At 49.7% G+C, this 9,499-nt stretch overlaps 1 long non-coding RNA gene across 1 annotated transcript; it reads right to left on the minus strand.

The window, feature by feature from the left end:
* Positions 1-322: 322 nt before the first annotated feature.
* Positions 323-8,493, minus strand: LOC149120522 (uncharacterized). The gene is made up of 3 exons (XR_016225762.1): positions 7,994-8,493; positions 3,907-4,081; positions 323-474 (listed from the first exon to the last, which is right to left on the minus strand). It is a non-coding gene; the product is annotated as an uncharacterized LOC149120522 (long non-coding RNA).
* Positions 8,494-9,499: the final 1,006 nt, after the last annotated feature.

The following is a 9,499-nucleotide window of genomic DNA, read 5'->3' on the forward strand; positions in this document are numbered from 1 at the left end:
ACTGCAGGCGGCAGCTTAACCCGCTATGTCACAGCGCAGGCCCCTAGGTAAGTCTTTAGCAATCTTTTTTTCCATGAGAAGGGCGCTGAGTAGGGGACATTGCAGATGAGTCTTCAGGATGAGTAAGAACTTGAAAGGAAGAGAAAGGGATGAGGAAAAGGACAACGTGAATGGTGGAAAAACATAAGCATGGGCTCAGAGGTGTGAAAGAGCCTGATAGTCCCAGAGAGCCAGAAGGCATCTAGCTTGGTGGCCTTGTAGAGGAACAGGAGCCTGGGATAGAACTAGTCATTCATACTGAGTGGCTCAAACTTACCGGGCAGCTTTTCCTATGGCGGGCACAGATGCCGAAACACCCCAGCGTGGGTGCAGGAATGGCCGTCTGCTGGGTGTCTGTCTGTAGCCCGGAGTCACCCTCTAGCACCAGGCTTCATGCTCTCGGGCATAAGGGAGGATTTATCCTGTGAGGGGTGTCTAGCAGGAGATAGAGAGAGGGAGGAGTGGGGTCAGTGTGAGTCATGGGCCGCTTACTGAGCAGGATGCGCTCTGAGAGCTGTGTCACTGGGTGATTTCATTGTTGTGCGAGCATCTTAGTACATCCCCAATTCCAGGAGGTTTGGGCCGGTCTTTCATCAATACAGCCTCTTGTTTGTTTATTCATTTATATAGCTTTTTTTAGGATTGCAAACAAGTTGTGCTTTCTTCTTTTAAAAATTCTTCTATTGTTTTGTTGTACATATTTTAGTGTTGATAATTCAATGCATATATTCAATGAGTGATGATTAAATTAGGTTGATGGATATATCCATTTACTTAAACCTTTTCAAAACATTTTTTGGTAAAAGATTTATTTATTTATTTGAAAAGTGGAGTGTGTGTGTGTGTGTAAGAGAGAGACAGAGAGAGGGGAGAGAGAGCGAGAATCTTGCATCCGGTGGTTCACTCCCCAGATGGCCTCAACAGCCAGGCCTGTTCCAGGCCACAGACAGGAGCCAGGAACTCCATCTTAGTCTCCCACGTGGGTGCAGGAGCCCAAGCACTTGGGTCATTTTCTGCTGCCTTCCCAGGTGCATTAGCAGGGAGCAGGGTCAGAAGCAGAGCAGCTGGTACACAAACTGGCACTCTGGGAATGGGATGCTGGTCTCACAAGCAGCGGCTTAACCCACTGTACCACCATATCAGCTTTAATTTTTGATCTTATTTTTTGAGTTTTCTATTTATATTTATTTGAGGGACGTGGGGAGAGAGGGAGGAAGGGTAGGAGGGTAAGAGAAAGAGAGGGCCAAGCAGAAGCTGGGAGCTGGACACTCAGTCTGGGTCTCCCACATGGATGGCAGGAACCCTACTGCTTGAGTTGCCCCTCCTGTTGCCCAAGCTTTGCATTGGTAGGAAGCCAGAGTCAAGATCTGAAACCGGAAATAGAACCCAGCTACTCTAATATGGGCTGTGGGTGTCTCATCCACTCGACAAAATACCAGCTCCTTTCGGTTCGAGTCCTCGCTGCTCCAGTTCTGATCCAGCTCTTTGCTGTGGCCTAGGAAAGGAGCAGAAGATGGCCCAGGTGCTTGGGCCTCTGCACCCATGTGGGAGACCTGGAAGAAGCTTCTGGCTCCTGGCTTCAAATGAATCAGCCCACCTCCGGTCATTGCAGCCATTTGGGAGGGAACCAGAAATGGAAGACCTCTCTGTCTCTCATTCTCTCTCTCTCTCTCTGTAACTCTACCTTTCAGATAAACAAATAAATCTTTTTAAAAAGGTAGAGTTAGAGAGAGAGAGAGAGAGAGCAAATCTTCCACCTGCTGGTTCACTCCCCAAATGGCTGCAGTGGCCGGGGCCACACCGATCTGAAGCCAGGAGCCAGGAGCTTCTTCCTGGTCTCCCAGTGGGTGCAGGGGCCCAAGAACTTGGGCCATCTTCTACTGCTTTCCCAGGCCATAGCAGAGAGCTGGATTGGAGGTGGAGCAGCCAGAACTCAAACCAGATTCTGCCATTACAGATGACATCTTAACCCACTGCGCCTCAAAGCTGGCCTCCCCTTAAATATTAAAAAAAAAAAAACACTTCTTTGATTAACAATACTTGTACATTTCTATGGGTGCAGTGTGACATCTCAACAAGAAAATGCACTGTGTACTGATCAAATCCAAGTGGGTACCTTTCCCCTCTCCTTGAGCTGTTCAACTCTCCTCTAGCTGTTACACTAGGTTGGTACTAGTCACTGTGCTGTGCCTCCGAGCACTGCAACTTATTCTCCCAAACCAATCACGTTCCGGCACTATCCCATCCCCCTCTGTCCCCTTCCTCTCAGGTCTCGCAGCCTCTAGCAATCACTGTTCTACTTTCAGATTGACATTTTTATTTTCTAGCTTCTGCATGTGAGAGAGAGCGTGCGGTGTTTGTCCTTCTGAGTCTGATTTGTTTCCCTTGACATGAAGCCCTCTGCTTCCTTCCGCTTCACTGCATCCATGCAGTGAAGCATCCATGAGCACTGTGCTCAGTGATGTGGTGAGGGGTGGGCCTTGTGGCCCAGGGGGCGGAGCCACTCCCTGGGACACCTGCATCCCGTATTGGAGTGCCTAGGATCCGGTTCCACCTCTGATTCCAGTCCGGCTTCCTGCTGCTGTGCACCCTGAGTGGCAGTAGATGAGGTCTCAAGTACTTGGGTCCTTGTCACCCACGTGCAAGACCTGGATAGAGTTCCTGGCTCCTGGCTTCGTCCTGACCAAGTCCCAACTGTTGTGAGCATACAGGCATTTGGGGAGAGAACCACTAGATGGAATCTCTCTCTCTCTCTCTCTCTCTCTCTCTCTCTGTCTGTCTTTCAAACAAGTAACAACAAATGAATTGGAGTTGGCATTGTGGTGCAACAGGTTAAGCTGCTGCTTGCAACACCACCATCCCAGATGGGCGCTGGTTCAACCCCCAGCTGCTCCACTTCCAATCCAGCTCCTGCTAATTCAGTTGGGAAAGCAGCCCTTGATGATCCAAGTCCTTGGGCCCCTGACACACATGTGGGAGACCCAGATGGACAGCCTGGCTTCTTCATTCAGCCTAACCCAGCCTAGCCCTGGGTTGTTGCAGCCATCTGGGGAGTGAACCAGCAGATGGAAGATCTCTGTCTGTCTGTCTGTCTCTCTGTAACCATGCCTTTCAAATCAATCAATCAATCAATATTTTAAAAATAAACAATCTCTTTTAAAAAAGATTTATGTATTGATTTGAAAAGCAGAGTTATAGAGAGGCAGAGAGTGAGAGTGAGAGAGAGAGAGAGAGGGAGAGGGAGACTTCCATCTGCTGATTTACTCCCTAGATGGTTGCAATGGCTGGAACTGTGCTGATCCGAAGCCAGGAGCCAGGAGCTTCTTCCAGGTCTCCCACACGGGTCCAAGGACTTGGGATCATCTTCTACTGCCTTCTAAGGCCATAGCAGAGAGCTGGATCAGAAGTGGAGTAGCTGGGACTTGAACCTTGGGATGCTGGCACTGCAGGTGGCAGCTTTACCCGCTAAGCCATAGTGCCAGCCCCATGAATAATCCTTAAAAAATGAAAGGAGTTTTTGAAAAGAGACATGATGCCCACAAGATGCCTGAGGCTTCCTCTGGCCTACCATTGCACACCTCTTTACTGCAAGCTTTTTATAGAAGCTGGAGTACAGGAGAGGAACATGGTCATTCACGGTCATGATCAAGTGTGATGCAGAGCGTGTAACTGCATGTGCTATAGCTGCATAAGATTGGCAGCACGGTGCGCTTCTTTTACATCAGCACCACCACACACGTGTGGGTAATGTATTGTGCTGTGACGTTCTGATGCCCTGACTCCGCTAGGCACCATCAGCTCTGCAGCTGCATTATACTCCATGGGACCACGTATTAGTTCATTGTCTGTTACTCTAACTGTACATACCGGAGAGGAGCTTCTTGCGGGGGCTGGGTTGATTTCACCTTATAGTTTGGAGGTTGGAGTTCAGGATCAGGTGGTGTAGTGGGCGGCGTCTGTGGCAGCTGGTCTTGGAGAGTGCGGAGGCGTGATCACACGGTGAGCCAGGAAGCGGAGGGAGAGCGGCTAGGCTGAACTTGAACTCAAAACAAAATCAGCTCTTTCAGAGAACCATCCTCTGAGGGCACGCCCCCAGTTACCTGAACCCCTCCCACCAGACCCACCTGCTGGCCACAGTTAGGTCTGCACCCTCACTCCATCAGCCGCTAACATGAAGACATCAGAGTTTGAACATCTGTATGAGTTTGGGGGAGACGAGTCCTGCTCGACCCTCAACAGACCGCCAGCAGGTTTGTCACTGGGGCCAAAACGTTGTTATGCGGTGACTGGCTGCCCTCTTGGCTACTCGCAAACAATTCTCTCTATCTGTTCCACCAGGCTTGGGAACATTGATAGGCCTGCTCTTTCCAGAATGGGGCTTCTGCATTAGCCTTTGTAAACGTTCTTAAGTAGCCTCCCTTGTCAATTCTTCAAATCCTCATTTGAAAGTCTGATAGAAGGCGACTAATGCAGTTCCCTATTCAGCCAGGTAAGTATTATTCCCATTTTATGGATGAAGAAACTGAGATTGCAAAGTCTGCTTTGTGCTGCTATAACAAAATACCCAAGTCTTTATAAATACATAATACTTTGGTATTTCTGTTGTTGTTGTTAAAGATTTATGTATTTATTCGAAAGGCAGAGTTTCAAAGAGTCAGAGGCAGAGAGGGAGAGAGAGGTCTTCCATCTGTTATTTCACTCCCCACATGGTTGCAATGGTTGGAGCTGGGCTGGTCTGAAGCCAGGGGCCAGGAACTTCTAGGTCTCCCAAGACGGTGCAGAGGTCCAAGTACTTGGGCTATCTTCCACTGCTTTCCCAGGCCATAACAGAGAGCTAGATCGGAAGTGGAGCAGTTGGGGCTTGAACCCTTGCCCATATTGGATGCCAGTACTGCAGATAGAGGCTTAGCCCACTACACCACAGCGCCAGCCCCAAAGTTAATCTTCAACCCAGCCTGGCGATGGAGATATAATGAACAGCTCATTCGAGGAACTGAAGCAACTCCAGAGAAGAGTTTTCTAGCTAATCATAGCAAGTCCATCTTCCTTCACTATGACTAGGTCACAGATGGGTGGATCTGGGCCAGTGAGGTCCTGTAGGATAAAGTGTGTTGCAGTGAGAGAGGACGTAACAAGGGGAGAGAATGGTGGGGTTTGCTTCCCGGATGTTCCTGGCAGCCATTCTGAGGACAAGCCTGATACGTGGAGGAGAGCACAGCCAAGAAATTCCTGGCAGAATGAATCCCGGGCTCCCATCACATCACAACAGGCCTGAAGCTGCCCCATCTCTGGAAGCCCCGTTATGGAAGCTATGAGTCAAAGGCACACCTCTCAGGGATTTGAGTTGAATTTCTGTTACCCAGTTACACAGTGAGGGAACCAAGACTTCCATAGTCACTTTAAGATAACTCTGCTAGTGAATTGTATTATTTGTTTATGAGAGGGAGAGGGAGAGGGAGAGGGAGAGGGAGAGGGAGAGGGAGAGGGAGAGGGAGAGGGAGAGGGAGAGGGAGAGGGAGAGGGAGAGGGAGAGGGAGAGGGAGAGGGAGAGGGAGAGGGAGAGGGAGAGGGAGAGGGAGAGGGAGAGGGAGAGGGAGAGGGAGAGGGAGAGGGAGAGGGAGAGGGAGAGGGAGAGGGAGAGGGAGAGGGAGAGGGAGAGGGAGAGGGAGAGGGAGAGGGAGAGGGAGAGGGAGAGGGAGAGGGAGAGGGAGAGGGAGAGGGAGAGGGAGAGGGAGAGGGAGAGGGAGAGGGAGAGGGAGAGGGAGAGGGAGAGGGAGAGGGAGAGGGAGAGGGAGAGGGAGAGGGAGAGGGAGAGGGAGAGGGAGAGGGAGAGGGAGAGGGAGAGGGAGAGGGAGAGGGAGAGGGAGAGGGAGAGGGAGAGGGAGAGGGAGAGGGAGAGGGAGAGGGAGAGGGAGAGGGAGAGGGAGAAAGAGAAAATCACTCTCCAAATCTCAAATGCCTGCAACAGCCCAGGCTGGCCCAGGCTGAAATTACGAGTCAGGAACTCCATCTGGGTCTCCCATGTGGGTGGCAGGGGGCGTGAGTACTTGAACCATCATCTGCTGCCTCTCTGGGTGTACATTGGTAGGAAGCTGAACCAGAATTGGAGGTGCACTCTTATATAGGATATGGGCACTCTGATATAGGATATAGGATATAGGATATAGGATATAGGATATGGGTATCCCAAGTGGCGACTTAATCTGCTATGCCACAATGCCCATCCTGTGAGTATTTACGACTTTATTTATTTGTTCATTTGAGGAGAGAGAGCAAAAGCACTCTCCTATCTATTAGTTCACTCCTCAAATGTCCGCAACATCTGGGGCTGGGGCTGGGGCTGGGGCTGGGAACACAATCCAGTTGTCCCCTGTAGGTGGCAGGAACCTAACTACATTACCTGCTGCTCCCCAGGGTCTACATTGGCAGCTAGAGTCAGGTGCCGGAGAACCCAGGTACTCTGATGTTGGACATGATGTCTGAACTGGCATCTTCAGCACTAAGCTAATTGTCCCGCTCCCCAAGTTGTGAATTTGAGACGTGAATTCCGCTTCAGACATATTTCAACCTAATGCTTTCGCCAATCCTACTTCACTGAGCCAAGAAAGGACTAGTGACTTGGACTTTGTTCTGATTCATGTGTTCACTGAGATGGCTTCTCTGCTACATGCCTTTTCTACTGCCTAGAATGTTCTATGCCCGCTCCCTTTACCTAATGAATTCTGACTTGTTTCAGGTCCTGCTGAAATAATTGTTACTTTCTGACCTCCTCCCCATTTCAACCCTAAATTGGCTTAGATCACTTGGCTGTGTTAACACATAACTACGTTAGCATTCTCTCATGGTAGTCTGTAGTTACCTTTCATTGCTCTTAGAACTGTTATAACTAATTAGGTATTATATCATGGTTGTAAATAATTTGTCTCTGAATTCCATAAGGGTGTATGTATGTCTGTTTTGCTCAGCACAGAATCCTTGGAACAGTGGTTGTCACTTTGTGGGCAACAATAAACATTTGGTCAAATAAATGAAGGGGCTGGTGTTGTGGAACACTGGGTTAAGTCTCAGCCTGCAATGCCAGAATCCCATATGAACATTTTACCTTGGGGTGAAAATAATAATGGCTGGGATGTATTACACGTCTTTCCTGCTAGATGTTTTATGTGTATTCACAGTTAATCTTTTTTTAAAAAGATTTTATTTATTTATTTGAGAGGTAGAGTTACAGACAGAGAGAGGGAGACAGTTCAAGTCCTGGCTTTTGATTCAGCTCTCTGTTAATGTTCCTGGGAAAGCAGCAGAAGATGGCCCAAGTGCTTGGGTCCCTGCTGCCCATGTGGGAGACCAAGATGAAGCTCATGGCTCTCGGCTTCTTCCTGGACCAGCCCTGGCTATTGTAGCCATTTGAGGAGTGAACTAGTGGCTGCAAGATCTCTCTTTCCCTCTCTGTCTCTATAACCCTGTCATTCAAAATACAAATAATTACATATTTTAAAAAAGAATCAATGAAAGCTGTCACTTTCTGTAGTGATGAATGTTAAATAAAATCTGTGGGAGGCCGCTGGTTTGGATTGAGCTCCTACCTGAGGCCCAACAGACCAAAGCAAAATGGAGTCACTCATGATAAGGTTCCACGTCATTAAAGCTGAAACTAGGTTATCTGATCTTTGGAGAAATCAGGAGAGAGATAACAGCCAAATCCCCAAACAAACCAGAATTAGTTTGCATGATAAGGAAGTCCCCTCTGCTTTCATCTTTACAGAAAAAAGAACTTTGAAAGGACCAATCCACTTTTTGTTTTCTGTTTCTGTTTTCTTCAATCTTTGCCTATAAAACCAATCTCCTGTGCCCTGCTCATCAGAACCTCCCCTCTCCCCCCAGTTTTATGGGATGAGATGTTGCTAGATTCTGTTCTTGCAATAAAAGCCAACTGAGCTGTTTAAATGAAACTCACTGTCATTTTGTCCTTTGACGTGAGTAGTATCAGTGGTTCTCCAAATGAGGTCTCTGGACCTGTAGCATCAGCATGACCTGGGAACTGGTTAGCAATGTGGACTACTAGCCCCCATCCCAGACACACCGAATGAATGTCTTAAAGAAAATACTTAGCCGGTGCCGCGGCTCAATAGGCTAATCCTCCACCTTGCGGTGCTGGCACACCGGGTTCTAGTCCTGGTTGGGCGCCGGATTCTGTCCTGGTTGCCTGTCGCTCCCCCTCTTCGTGGAGGAACGACACAGGACCCTGCGCTGTTCTTTCGTCTGCTCGGCCCTCCCCGGGTTTGCTGCTGGTTCTTCCCGGGTTGGCTACTGTCCCTTCCACCTCCGTGGAAGGGCAGTTCCCCCTGGCCACATTCCCCACTTCCGCAGGGGAGCGGCACACCGCCGGCCGGCTCTCTGGGGGCTGCACAGGTGTTCCCTTAAATGTTCCTGGCGCATGCCGGCTCTCTCCTCCTTTACAGTCCTCCTCTGCCAATCCCAACTCGGCTGCCCACACGCCGAGTACGCTGCTCTCCTCCAATCAGGAGCAAGTCCTACAGTTTATTGGTTGAACTGGAGGCAGCTGTGCAGAAGCTGTTTACTTCTCTCCCAGCGCCATATTGTGGGAGAGCAGATGCATAGAATAAGTCTTAATTCCAGTAACTCAGTCTAGTCCGGATTGCTCCCCACAGTTGCCCCTCTTCCAGGCCAGCTCTCTGCTGTGGCCAGGGAGTGCAGTGGAGGATGGCCCAAGTGCTTGGGCCCTGCACCCCATGGGAGACCAGGAGAAGCACCTGGCTCCTTGCCATCGGATCAGCGCGGTGCGCCGGCCGCAGCGCGCCGGCCACGGTGACCATTGGAGGGTGAACCAAAGGCAAAGGAAGACCTCTCTCTCTCTCTCACTGTCCACTCTGCCTGTCAAAAAAAGAAAATACTTATTTTTAAGTTATTTGAATGGCAGACAAAGAAAGGGGGAGAGAGAGAAAAAGAGAGAAATAAACATGCTCCCATTTGCTGGTTCACTCCCAAATGCCCACAACAGTTAGTCTCCCATGGGGGTGGCAGACCAAATACTTGGCCATCACCTGCCTTCTCCCAGGATATGTGTCAGCAGGAAGCCAGAACAGGCAATCAAACCGAGGTACTTAGATATGGGATGTGGGCATCTCAGGTAGGATCTCAGCAGCTATGCCAAATACCTACTGCCCCCTACCACCTGTGTTAACTGGCCTTCCAGGTGATTCTGAGAGCCATTGGGTTATATAGGTTTGCAGGAGGCACAGCCCAAGGCTCGGCATCAGCTGTTTGGGATGTTTTCTTCCTATTTCCTAAACTCGGCACTTCCACAGGTGAAGAGGGTGGTGGGGAGGTGGGGGTTAAGATCCTGCATTCTTTGCCCTCTCAGAACCTTGGCAGGTGCTGTTCCTCTGGCTGTGCCCACGCTGCCTGCAGGTCTCAGCTGGCTTCAGCTCTTCCCTTCCAC

Source organism: Oryctolagus cuniculus, chromosome 19 (genome assembly GCF_051225735.1).
Source record: "Oryctolagus cuniculus isolate XC-2025 breed Fujian yellow rabbit chromosome 19, ASM5122573v1, whole genome shotgun sequence".
NCBI classification, from domain to species: Eukaryota; Metazoa; Chordata; class Mammalia; order Lagomorpha; family Leporidae; genus Oryctolagus; species Oryctolagus cuniculus.